Raw genomic sequence first — 14,331 nt, 5'->3', positions numbered from 1 at the left:
GTAACTTTACTTGGAGCTATATTTTTATTCACCACATGATATGTGTTTTGCTTGGAGCGTCTTGTATTATTTGAGTCTTTATTTGTTAGTTTACCACAATCATCCTTGCTGTACACACCTTTTGAGAGAGACACACATGATTCGAAAATTATTAGAATACTCTATGTGCTTCACTTATATCTTTTGAGCTATATAGTTTTGCTCTAGTGCTTCACTTATATCTTTTAGAGCACAGTTGTGGATTTGTTTTATAGAAACTATTGATCTCTCATGCTTCACTTATATTATTTTGAGAGTCTTAAAATAGCATGGCAATTTGCTTTAATTAATATCATGAAAAATTTGATGCTTGATAATTGTTTTGAGATATAAAGGTGGTAATATCATAGTTGTGCTAGTTGAGTAATTGTGGAATTAAAAAATACATGTGTTGGAGTTTGTGATTCCCGTAGCATGCACGTATGGTGAACCGTTATGTAACAAAGTCAGAGCATGAAGTATTTGTTGATTGTCTTCCTGTGTGTGGCGGTCGGGATCGCGCGATGGTTAACTCCTACCAACCCTTCCCCTAGGAGCATGGGTAGTAGTACTTTGCTTCGAGGGCTAATAAATTTTTGCAATAAGTATATGAGTTCTTTATGACTAATGTGAGTCCATGGATTATACGCACACTTACCTTTCCGCAATTTTCTAGCCTCTTCGGTACCGCGCATTGCCCTTTCTCACTTTGAGAGTTGGTGCAAACTTCGCCGGTGCATCCAAACCCCGTGATATGATACGCTCTATCACACATAAACCTCCTTATATCTTCCTCAAAACAGCCACCATACCTACCTATCATGGCATTTCCATAGCCATTCCTAGATATATTGCCATGCAACTTTCCACCGTTTCATTTATCATGACATACTCCATTATTGTCATATTGCTTTGCATGATCATGTAGTTGACATTGTATTTGTGGCAAAGCCACCGTTCATAATTCTTTCATACATGTCGCTCTTGATTCATTGCATATCCCGGTACACCGCCGGAGGCATTCATTTAGAGTCATACTTTGTTCTAAGTATTGAGTTGTAATTCATGAGTTATAAGTAAAATAAAAGTGTGATGATCATCATTATTAGAGCATTGTCCCAAGTGAGGAAAGGATGATGGAGACTATGATTCCCCCACAAGTCGGGATGAGACTCCGGACTAAAAAAAAGAGGCCATAAAAAAGGCGCTAATAAAAAAATGAGAGAAAAAGAGAGAAGGGACAATGTTACTATCCTTTTACCACACTTGTGCTTCAAAGTAGCACCGTGATCTTCATAATAGAGAGTCTCTCATTTTGTCACTTTCATATACTAGTGGGAAATTTCATTATAGAACTTGGCTTGTATATTCCAATGATGGGCTTCCTCAAAATGCCCGAGGTCTTCGTGAGCAAGCAAGTTGGATGCACACCCACTTAGTTTCTTTTTGAGCTTTCATACACTTATAGCTCTAGTGCATCCGTTGCATGGCAATCCCTACTCCTCGCATTAACATCAATTGATGGGCATCTCCATAGCTCGTTAATTAGCCTCATTGATGTGAGACTTTCTCCTTTTTTTGTCTTCCCACATAACCCCTACCATTATATCTTATTCCACCATAGTGCTATATCCATGGCTTGCGCTCATGTGTTGCGTAAGAGTTGAAAAAGCTGAAGCGCGTTAAAAGTATGAACCAATTGCTTGGCTAAAACCAGGGTCGTACATGATATGAATACTTTGTGTGGGGAAGATGGAGCATAGCCAGATTATATGATTTTGTAGGGATAACTTGCTTTGGCTATGTTATTTTGATAAGACATAATTGCTTAGTTAGTATGCTTGAAATATTATTGTTTTTATGTCAATATTAAACTTTTATCTTGAATCATATCAAATCTGAACAGTCATGCCACAATGAGAAGAATTACATTGAAATTATGCCAAGTAGCATTCCGCATCAAAAATTCTGTTTTTATCATTTACCTACTCGAGGACGAGCAGGAATTAAGCTTGGGGATGCTTGATACGTCTCCAATGTATCTATAATTTTTGATTGCTCCATGCTATATTATATTCTGTTTTGGACATTATTGGGCTTTATTATTCACTTTTATATTATTTTTGGGACTAACCTATTAACCGGAGGCCCAACCCAGAATTGCTGTTTTTTGCCTATTTCAGAGTTTCGCAGAAAAAGAATATCAAACGGAGTCCAAACGGAATGAAACCTTTGGGAACGTGATTTTCGGAACGAACATGATCCAGAGGACTTGGACCCTACGTCAAGAAACAAAAGAGGAGGCCACGAGGTAGGGGGCGCGCCTACCCCCCTACCCTAGGCGCGCCCTCCACCCTCGTGGGCCCCCTGTTGCTCCACCGACGTACTCCTTCCTCCAATATATACCTACGTACCCCCAAACGATCAGAAACGGAGCCAAAAACCTAATTCCACCGCCACAACCTTCTGTACCCACGAGATCCCATCTTGGGGCCTGTTCCGGAGCTCCACCGGAGGGGGCATCGATCACGGAGGGCTTCTACATCAACACCATAGCCTCTCCGATGATGTGTGAGTAGTTTACCTCAGACCTTCGGGTCCATAGTTATTAGCTAGATGGCTTCTTCTCTCTTTTTGGATCTCAATACAATGTTCTCCCCCTCTCTCGTGGAGATCTATTCGATGTAATCTTCTTTTGCGGTGTGTTTGTTGAGACCGATGAATTGTGGGTTTATGATCAAGTTTATCTATGAACAATATTTGAATCTTCTCTGAATTCTTTTATGTATGATTGGTTATCTTTGCAAGTCTCTTCGAATTATCAATTTGGTTTGGCCTACTAGATTGGTTTTTCTTGCAATGGGAGAAGTGCTTAGCTTTGGGTTCAATCTTGCGGTGTCCTTTCCCAGTGACAGCAGGGGCAGCAAGGCATGTATTGTATTGTTGCCATCGAGGATAACAAGATGGGGTTTTTATCATATTGCATGAATTTATCCCTCTACATCATGTCATCTTGCTTAAGGCGTTACTCTGTTCTTATGAACTTAATACTCTAGATGCATGCTGGATGGCGGTCAATGTGTGGAGTAATAGTAGTAGATGCAGGCAGGAATCGGTCTACTTGTCTTGGACGTGATGCCTATATACATGATCATACCTAGATATTCTCATAACTATGCTCAATTCTGTCAATTGCTCAACAGTAATTTGTTCGCCCACCGTAAAATACTTATGCTCTTGAGAGAAGCCACTAGTGAAACCTATGGCCCCCAGGTCTATCTTCATCATATTAATCTTCCAATACTTAGTTATTTCCGTTGCCTTCTACTTTGCTTTTATTTTACTTTGCATCAAAAAAATACCAAAAATATTATCCTATCATATTTATCAGATCTCACTCTCGTAAGTGACCGTGTAGGGATTGACAACCCCTTATCGCGTTGGTTGCGAGGATTTATTTGGTTTGTGTAGGTGCGAGGGACTCGCGCGTAGCCTCCTACTGGATGGATACCTTGGTTCTCAAAAACTGAGGGAAATACTTACGCTACTTTGCTGCATCACCCTTTCCTCTTCAAGGGAAAACCAATGCAGTGCTCAAGAGGTAGCACTCGGCTAGTCGGCGTGGGATTCCTGGCATATCCGAAGGGTGCCAGGCGAAGATGTCTCAATTCTCTCGCAAAAACGCGCGTAATGCGGCGTCGACCGTCGGATCCAGCTGCGCCCCAATGGAAGCTGTCTTCTTGGGGTCCGTCGGGTGAACTTGAAATTTGACTATTTCGTCTGGTGGCTTCAAGGAAGTGGACTTAGGTCTCTTATCGAGGATTACATTGTCCCTGTCCACTGTGAAATGTAGGGTGGTCAATTCTTCGGCCACGAGGGCCTCAGATAATGCCTTGAGGGCCAAAGAGGCGGTTTTATTTTCGGCACGGAGTGCTATGTCCGGATCGCTGCTGATAGTGATAACTCTGTTGGGCCCGGGCATTTTGAGCTTCATATACCCGTAATGGGGTATAGCTTTAAAGCGTGTGAATGCGTCTCGCCCCAGCTGGGCGTGATACCCGCTGTTGAAAGGTGCCACATGGAAGAGTAACTCTTCGGACCTATAGTTCTCCGGCGTGCCGAATACCACGTCGAGTTTGATTTTCCCCGAGCATCTTGCTTCCCGACTGGGTATAATGCCTCGAAAGGTTGTATGACTCTGCTCAATGCGACTCATGTCCATTTGCATTTTATTGAGCGTGTCCTCATAGATGAGGTTCAGTCTGCTGCCACCGTCCATTAACACTTTAGTGAGCCGAAAACCATCCACGATTGGGTTTAGCACCAAGGCGGCTGGTGCCCGTACTGAGCGGGACCTTGGTTCGTCGTCGGCATGGAAAGTAATCAACGTATCGTTCCAAGGGTTTACTGCTGCTACTTGGCAGACTTCGGCGAAGTCGCGGAGCGCCCTTTTGCGCTGATTATTCGATGAGAAGGTCTCGAAGACCGTGAATACTTTGAGATCGTCGTCCTCCGAAGAGTACTTCTCTGGGTAGTGTTGGTGAGGATACCCTCGCCGCTCTTGGCCACTTGCCGGAGTATCCAACATGCCAGTAGGCTATGCGTCGGTTCGGTATTCGATGTCATTTGTATTTGACAGGGCCTATCGAGTCATTCCTCGAAAACAGTTCTATGTCTCGTAAGTGGCTTAATTTTCTTGTCCGCGGGATGATGGTCAGGTGCCCCGCGAGGGTGCATCTTTTTTGTTCGTCCGGGAGATGGCTTAAGGGCCTGCGTGTTGGAAATATGCCCTAGAGGCAATAATAAATGGTTATTATTATATTTCTTTGTTCATGATAATCGTCTATTATTCATGCTATAATTGTATTGTCCGGAAATTGTAATACATGTGTGAATGCATAGACCACAACGTGTCCCTAGTAAGCCTCTAGTTGACTAGCTCGTTGATCAACAGATAGTCATGGTTTCCTGACTATGGACATTGGATGTCATTGATAACGGGATCACATCATTAGGAGAATGATGTGATGGACAAGACCCAATCCTAAGCATAGCATAAAAGATAGTGTAGTTTCGTTTGCTAGAGCTTTTCCAATGTCAAGTATCTTTTCCTTAGACCATGAGATCGTGCAACTCCCGGATACCGTAGGAGTGCTTTGGGTGTGCCAAACGTCACAACGTAACTGGGTGACTATAAAGGTGCACTACGGGTATCTCCGAAAGTGTCTGTTGGGTTGGCACGGATCGAGACTGGGATTTGTCACTCCGTGTGACGGAGAGGTATCTCTGGGCCCACTCGGTAATGCATCATCATAATGAGCTCAATGTGACTAAGGCGTTAGTCACGGGATCATGCATTACGGTACGAGTAAAGAGACTTGCCGGTAACGATATTGAACAAGGTATTGGGATACCGACGATCGAATCTCGGGCAAGTAACATACCGATTGACAAAGGGAATTGCATACGGGATTGATTGAATCCTCGACACCGTGGTTCATCCGATGAGATCATCGTGGAACATGTGGGAGCCAACATGGGTATCCAGATCCCGCTGTTGGTTATTGACCGAAGAGGCGTCTCGGTCATGTCTGCATGTCTCCCGAACCCGTAGGGTCTACACACTTAAGGTTCGGTGACGCTAGGGTTGTAGAGATATATGTATGCGGAAACCCGAAAGTTGTTCGGAGTCCCGGATGAGATCCCGGACGTCACGAGAGGTTCCGGAATGGTCCGGAGGTGAAGAATTATATATAGGAAGTCCAGTTTCGGCCACCGGGAAAGTTTCGGGGGTTACCGGTATTGTACCGGGACCACCGGAAGGGTCCCGGGGGTCCACCGGGTGGGGCCACCTATCCCGGAGGACCCCGTGGGCTGAAAGTGGAAGGGAACCATCCCCTAGTGGGCTGGGCGCCCCCCCATGGGCCTCCCCCCATGCGCCTAGGGTTGGGAACCCTAGGGTGGGGGGGTTCCCCCTTGCCTTGGGGGGCAAGGCAACCCTTTCCCCCCCTTGGCCGCCGCCCCCCTTGGAGATCTGATCTCCCAAGGGCTGGCGCCCCCCCAGGGGTCCTATAAATAGTGGGGGGAGGGAGGGCAGCAACACACAGCCTTGGGCGCCTCCCTCCTCCCCTGCAACACCTCTCTCTCTCTCGCAGAAGCTCGATGAAGCCCTGCCAGAGACCCGCTACATCCACCACCACGCCGTCGTGCTGTTTGATCTCCATCAACCTCTCCTTCCCCCTTGCTGGATCAAGAAGGAGGAGACGTCGCTGCACCGTACGTGTGTTGAACGCGGAGGTGCCGTCCGTTCGGCACTCGGTCATCGGTGATTTGGATCACGGCGAGTACGACTCCATCATCCACGTTCATTGGAACGCTTCCGCTCGCGATCTACAAGGGTATGTAGATGCACTCCTTTCCCCTCGTTGCTAGTATACTCCATAGATGCATCTTGGTGAGCGTAGGAAAATTTTAAATTATGCTACAATTCCCAACAGTGGTATCAGAGCCAGGCCTATGCGTAGTTACTATGCACGAGTAGAACACAAAGCAGTTGTGGGCGTTGAGTTTGCCAATTCTTCTTGCCGCTACTAGTCGTTTCTTGTTTCGGCGGCATTGTAGGATGAAGCGGCCCGGACCGACCTTACACGTACGCTTACGTGAGACAGGTTCCACCGATTAACATGCACTAGTTGCATAAGGTGGCTAGCGGGTGTCTGTCTCTCCTACTTTAGTCAGAACGGATTCGATGAAAAGGGTCCTTATGAAGGGTAAATAGAAATTGGCAAATCACGTTGTGGTCATACGTAGGTAAGAAAACGTTCTTGCTAGAAACCTACAAACCACGTAAAAACTTGCAACAACAATTAGAGGACGTCTAACTTGTTTTTGCAGCAAGTGCTATGTGATGTGATATGGCCAGAAGATGTGATGAATGATATATGTGATGTATGAGATTGATCATATTCTTGTAATAGGAGTCACGACTTGCATGTCGATGAGTATGACAACCGGCAGGAGCCATAGGAGTTGTCTTTATTATTTTGCATGACCTGCGTGTCTTGAATAACGCCATGTAAATTACTTTACTTTGTTGCTAAACGCGTTAGCCATAGAAGTAGAAGTAATCGTTGGCGTGACGACTTCATGAAGACACAATGATGGAGATCATGGTGTCATGCCGGTAACGAAGATGATCATGGTGCCCCGAAGATGGAGATCAAAGGAGCATAATGATATTGGCCATATCATGTCACTATTTGATTGCATGTGATGATTATCATGTTTTTTGCATCTTATTTGCTTAGAACGACGGTAGTAAGTAAGATGATCCCTTATAATAATTTCAAGAAAGTGTTCACCCTAACTGTGCACCGTTGCGAAGGTTCGTTGTTTCGAAGCACCACGTGATGATCGGGTGTGATAGATTGTAACATTCGAATACAACGGGTGTTGACGAGCCTAGCATGTACAGACATGGCCTCGGAACACACGCAATACACTTAGGTTGACTTGACGAGCCTAGCATGTACAGACATGGCCTCGGAACACGGAGGACCGAAAGGTCGAGCATGAGTCGTATAGAAGATACGATCAACATGGAGATGTTCACCGATTTTGACTAGTTCGTCTCACGTGATGATCGGACACGGCCTAGTTAAACTCGGATCGTGTTTCACTTAGATGACGAGAGGGATGTCTATCTGAGTGGGAATTCATTATATAATTCGATTATATGAACTTAATTATCATGAACTTAGTCTAAAATCTTTACACTATGTATTGTAGATCAAATGGCCAACGTTGTCCTCAATTTCAACGCGTTCCTAGAGAAAACCAAGCTGAAAGATGATGGCAGCAACTATACGGACTGGGTCCGGAACCTGAGGATCATCCTCATAGTAGCCAAGAAAGATTATGTCTTAGAAGCACCGCTAGGTGAAGCACCAATCCCTGAGAACCAAGACGTTATGAACGCTTGGCAATCACGTGCTGATGATTACTCCCTCGTTCAGTGCGGCATGCTTTACAGCTTAGAACCGGGTCTCCAAAAGCGTTTTGAGAAACATGGAGCATATGAGATGTTCGAGGAGCTGAAATTGGTTTTCCAAGCTCATGCCCGGGTCGAGAGATATGAAGTCTCCGACAAGTTCTTTAGCTGTAAAATGGAGGAAAATAGTTCTGTAAGTGAGAACATACTCAGAATGTCTGGGTTGCACAACCGCTTGACTCAGCAGGGAGTTAATCTCCCGGATGACGCGGTCATTGACAGAATCCTTCAGTCGCTTCCACCAAGCTTCAAGAGCTTTGTGATGAACTACAATATGCAGGGGATGGAGAAGACCATTCCTGAGGTATATTCGATGCTGAAATCAGCAGAGGTGGAAATCAGAAAAGAACATCAAGTGTTGATGGTGAATAAAACCACTAAGTTCAAGAAGGGCAAGGGTAAGAAGAACTTCAAGAAGGACGGCAAGGGAGTTGCCGCGCCCGGTAAACCAGTTACTGGGAAGAAGTCAAAGAATGGATCCAAGCCTGAAACTGAGTGCTTTTATTGCAAGGGAAGTGGTCACTGGAAGCGGAACTGCCCCAAATACTTAGCGGAGAAGAAGGCCGGCAACACCAAAGGTATATGTGATATACATGTAATTGATGTGTACCTTACCAGTACTCGTAGTAGCTCCTGGGTATTTGATACCGGTGCGGTTGCTCATATTTGTAACTCAAAACAGGAACTACGGAATAAACGGAGACTGGCAAAGGACGAGGTGACGATGCGCGTCGGGAATGGTTCCAAGGTCGATGTGATCGCCGTCGGCACGCTACCTCTGCATCTACCCACGGGATTAGTTTTAAACCTCAATAATTGTTATTTAGTGCCAGCTTTGAGCATGAACATTGTATCTGGATCTCGTTTAATTCGAGATGGCTACTCATTTAAATCCGAGAATAATGGTTGTTCTATTTATTTGAGAGATATGTTTTATGGTCATGCCCCGCTGGTCAATGGTTTATTTTTGATGAATCTCGAACGTGATGTTACACATGTTCATAGTGTGAATACCAAAAGATGTAAAGTTGATAACGATAGTCCCACATACTTGTGGCACTGCCACCTTGGTCACATTGGTGTCAAGCGCATGAAGAAGCTCCATGCAGATGGACTTTTGGAGTCTCTTGATTACGAATCATTTGACACGTGCGAACCATGCCTCATGGGTAAGATGACCAAGACTCCGTTCTCCAGAACAATGGAGCGAGCAACCAACTTATTGGAAATCATACATACCGATGTGTGCGGTCCAATGAGTGTTGAGGCTCGCGGAGGATATCGTTATGTTCTCACTCGCACTGATGATTTAAGTAGATATGGGTATGTCTACCTAATGAAACACAAGTCTGAAACCTTTGAAAAGTTCAAGGAATTTCAGAGTGAAGTCAAGAATCAACGTGACAGGAAAATAAAATTCTTACGATCAGATCGTGGTGGAGAATATTTAAGTCACGAATTTGGTACACACTTAAGGAAATGTGGAATAGTTTCACAACTCACGCCGCCTGGAACACCTCAGAGAAATGGTGTGTCCGAACGTCGTAATCGCACTCTATTGGATATGGTGCGATCTATGATGTCTCTTACCGATTTACCGCTCTCATTTTGGGGCTATGCTTTAGAGACTGCCGCATTCACTTTAAATAGGGCTCCGTCGAAATCTGTTGAGACGACACCGTATGAATTATGGTTTGGGAAGAAACCTAAGCTGTCATTTCTAAAAGTTTGGGGATGCGATGCTTATGTCAAGAAACTTCAACCTGAAAAGCTCGAACCCAAATCGGAAAAATGCGTCTTCATAGGATACCCTAAGGAAACCATTGGGTATACCTTCTACCTCAGATCCGAAGGCAAGATCTTCGTTGCCAAGAACGGGTCCTTTCTGGAGAAGGAGTTTCTCTCGAAAGAATTGAGTGGGAGGAAAGTGGAACTTGATGAGGTGATAGTCACCCCTTCCGAACCGGAAAGTAGGGCAGCGCGGGAAAATGTTCCTGTGGTGCCTACACCGACTGGGGAGGAAGTTAATGATGATGATCGTGAAGCTTCAGATCAAGTTACTGAACTTCGTAGGTCCACAAGGACACGTTCCGCACCAGAGTGGTACGGCAACCCTGTCCTGGAAATCATGTTGTTAGACAACGGTGAACCATCGAACTATGAAGAAGCGATGGCGGGCCCGGATTCCGACAAATGGCTAGAAGCCATGAAATCCGAGATAGAATCCATGTATGAAAACAAAGTATGGACTTTGACTGACTTGCCCGATGAGCGGCGAGCCATAGAAAACAAATGGATCTTTAAGAAGAAGACGGACGCGGATGGTAATGTGACCATCTACAAAGCTCGACTTGTCGCTAAGGGTTATCGACAAGTTCAAGGGGTTGACTACGATGAGACTTTCTCACCCGTAGCGAAGCCGAAGTCCGTCCGAATCATGTTAGCAATTGCCGCATACTATGATTATAAGATATGGCAGATGGACGTCAAAACGGCATTCCTTAACGGCTTCCTTAAGGAAGAGTTGTATATGATGCAGCCGGAAGGTTTTGTCGATCCTAAGAATGCTAACAAAGTATGCAAGCTCCAACGCTCAATCTATGGGCTGGTGCAAGCATCTCGGAGTTGGAACATTCGCTTTGATGAGATGATCAAAGCGTTTGGGTTTACACAGACTTATGGAGAAGCCTGTGTTTACAAGAAAGTGAGTGGGAGCTCTGTAGCATTTCTCATATTATATGTGGATGACATACTATTGATGGGAAATGATATAGAATTCTTGGAAAGTATTAAGGCCTATTTGAATAAGTGTTTTTCAATGAAGGACCTTGGAGAAGCTGCTTATATATTAGGCATCAAGATCTATAGAGATAGATCAAGACGCCTCATTGGTCTTTCACAGAGTACATACCTTGACAAGATATTGAAGAAGTTCAGTATGGATCAGTCCAAGAAGGGGTTCTTGCCTGTATTGCAAGGTGTGCAATTGAGCACGGCTCAATGCCCGACCACGGCAGAAGATATAGAAGAGATGAGTGTCATCCCCTATGCCTCGGCCATAGGGTCTATTATGTATGCCATGCTGTGTACCAGACCTGATGTAAACCTTGCCGTAAGTTTGGTAGGAAGGTACCAAAGTAATCCCGGCAAGGAACACTGGACAGCGGTCAAGAATATCCTGAAGTACCTGAAGAGGACTAAGGATATGTTTCTCGTTTATGGAGGTGACGAAGAGCTCGTCGTAAAGGGTTACGTCGATGCTAGCTTCGACACAGATCTGGATGACTCGAAGTCACAAACCGGATACGTGTATATTTTGAATGGAGGAGCAGTAAGCTGGTGCAGTTGCAAGCAAAGCGTCGTGGCGGGATCTACATGTGAAGCGGAGTACATGGCAGCCTCGGAGGCAGCACAGGAAGCAGTCTGGATGAAGGAGTTCATTACCGACCTAGGGGTGATTCCCAATGCGTCGGGCCCGATGACTCTCTTCTGTGACAACACTGGAGCTATTGCCCTTGCGAAGGAGCCCAGGTTTCACAAGAAGACCAGGCATATCAAGCGTCGCTTCAACTCCATTCGTGAAAGTGTTCAAAATGGAGACATAGATATTTGTAAAGTACACACGGACCTGAATGTAGCAGATCCGTTGACTAAACCTCTCCCTAGGGCAAAACATGATCAACACCAGGACGCAATGGGTGTTCGATTCATCACAATGTAACTAGATTATTGACTCTAGTGCAAGTGGGAGACTGTTGGAAATATGCCCTAGAGGCAATAATAAATGGTTATTATTATATTTCTTTGTTCATGATAATCGTCTATTATTCATGCTATAATTGTATTGTCCGGAAATCGTAATACATGTGTGAATGCATAGACCACAACGTGTCCCTAGTAAGCCTCTAGTTGACTAGCTCGTTGATCAACAGATAGTCATGGTTTCCTGACTATGGACATTGGATGTCATTGATAACGGGATCACATCATTAGGAGAATGATGTGATGGACAAGACCCAATCCTAAGCATAGCATAAAAGATCGTGTAGTTTCGTTTGCTAGAGCTTTTCCAATGTCAAGTATCTTTTCCTTAGACCATGAGATCGTGCAACTCCCGGATACCGTAGGAGTGCTTTGGGTGTGCCAAACGTCACAACGTAACTGGGTGACTATAAAGGTGCACTACAGGTATCTCCGAAAGTGTCTGTTGGGTTGGCACGGATCGAGACTGGGATTTGTCACTCCGTGTGACGGAGAGGTATCTCTGGGCCCACTCGGTAATGCATCATCATAATGAGCTCAATGTGACTAAGGCGTTAGTCACGGGATCATGCATTACGGTACGAGTAAAGAGACTTGCCGGTAACGAGATTGAACAAGGTATTGGGATACCGACGATCGAATCTCGGGCAAGTAACATACCGATTGACAAAGGGAATTGCATACGGGATTGATTGAATCCTCGACACCGTGGTTCATCCGATGAGATCATCGTGGAGCATGTGGGAGCCAACATGGGTATCCAGATCTCGCTGTTGGTTATTGACCGGAGAGGCGTCTCGGTCATGTCTGCATGTCTCCCGAACCCGTAGGGTCTACACACTTAAGGTTCGGTGACGCTAGGGTTGTAGAGATATATGTATGCGGAAACCCGAAAGTTGTTCGGAGTCCCGGATGAGATCCCGGACGTCACGAGAGGTTCCGGAATGGTCCGGAGGTGAAGAATTATATATAGGAAGTCCAGTTTCGGCCACCGGGAAAGTTTCGGGGGTTACCGGTATTGTACCGGGACCACCGGAAGGGTCCCGGGGGTCCACCGGGTGGGGCCACCTATCCCGGAGGACCCCGTGGGCTGAAAGTGGAAGGGAACCAGCCCCTAGTGGGCTGGGCGCCCCCCCATGGGCCTCCCCCCATGCGCCTAGGGTTGGGAACCCTAGGGTGGGGGGGTTCCCCCTTGCCTTGGGGGGCAAGGCAACCCTTTCCCCCTTGGCCGCCGCCCCCCTTGGAGATCTGATCTCCCAAGGGCTGGCGCCCCCCCCCCCAGGGGTCCTATAAATAGTGGGGGAGGGAGGGCAGCAACACACAGCCTTGGGCGCCTCCCTCCTCCCCTGCAACACCTCTCTCTCTCTCTCTCGCAGAAGCTCGACGAAGCCCTGCCAGAGACCCGCTACATCCACCACCACGCCGTCGTGCTGCTGGATCTCCATCAACCTCTCCTTCCCCCTTGCTGGATCAAGAAGGAGGAGACGTCGCTGCACCGTACGTGTGTTGAACGCGGAGGTGCCGTCCGTTCGGCACTCGGTCATCGGTGATTTGGATCACGGCGAGTACGACTCCGTCATCCACGTTCATTGGAACGCTTCCGCTCGCGATCTACAAGGGTATGTAGATGCACTCCTTTCCCCTCGTTGCTAGTATACTCCATAGATGCATCTTGGTGAGCGTAGGAAAATTTTAAATTATGCTACGATTCCCAACACTGCGGTTCCCAGCGGGTTGTCTTAGTTTTCCAAGCGCTTTCCATTGCGCAGTACTTATGTACTATGTGTGCCAAATCTGCAAAGTGCAGTACGCGATGGCGGTTGAGGGCATTAAGGATTCCCTCGTCCGTACAGTTGTTGCCGAATACGGAAATCATGTCGTCGTCGCATCAATCTTCGATCTTGTTTTTAGCAAGGAGGAATCTAGCCCAAAAGTGATGGACCGTTTCCTGAGGCTGCTGCCGCACATACATTAGATCGCATATGTCCGGGGGACCGGAATTGCTTGGGGAATATTTTCTGTGGTGGGTGGGCAGGCTTAAATTCGCGTCCTGACCCACTGTGTAATCCGGGGTTTGATGAATTTCCGAGGTCACCAGCTCGGGCTCCGGAGTGTTTGGTGAGTTTTCAGACTTAACGTCCGGTCCTATGTTCGGAGAACAGGGAGTGTCCTCCCGGAGACGGGTATCCGGCCCTCCGGGCTCCGAAATCCGAACATAGTTCATTCTCAATGTAGGAGAAGAGTTATTGTTGGCCTGTTCCTCCACAACCGCTACTAGATGGGTGATTGGTGGAGATTTGATTTCTCTCTGATCGGGTTTAAGCCCAATTCGATCATAGTCAGTTGCGACTCCCAAGGTGGCGATGCGATCTAGCAGCTCGTTCAAAGATGCTACATCTGCCGGATCCATCTTGTCGGAGTATTCGGGGCCGATGCGGAGATGATTTTTGGCGACTTGGGGGCCACCTTTGGCTTAAAGGCCGAACAGGCGCCCATGGTGA

This window comes from Triticum aestivum, chromosome 3D (assembly GCF_018294505.1).
Source record: "Triticum aestivum cultivar Chinese Spring chromosome 3D, IWGSC CS RefSeq v2.1, whole genome shotgun sequence".
In the NCBI taxonomy this organism is placed as follows: domain Eukaryota; kingdom Viridiplantae; phylum Streptophyta; class Magnoliopsida; order Poales; family Poaceae; genus Triticum; species Triticum aestivum.
This window is presented reverse-complemented; position numbering follows the sequence as displayed.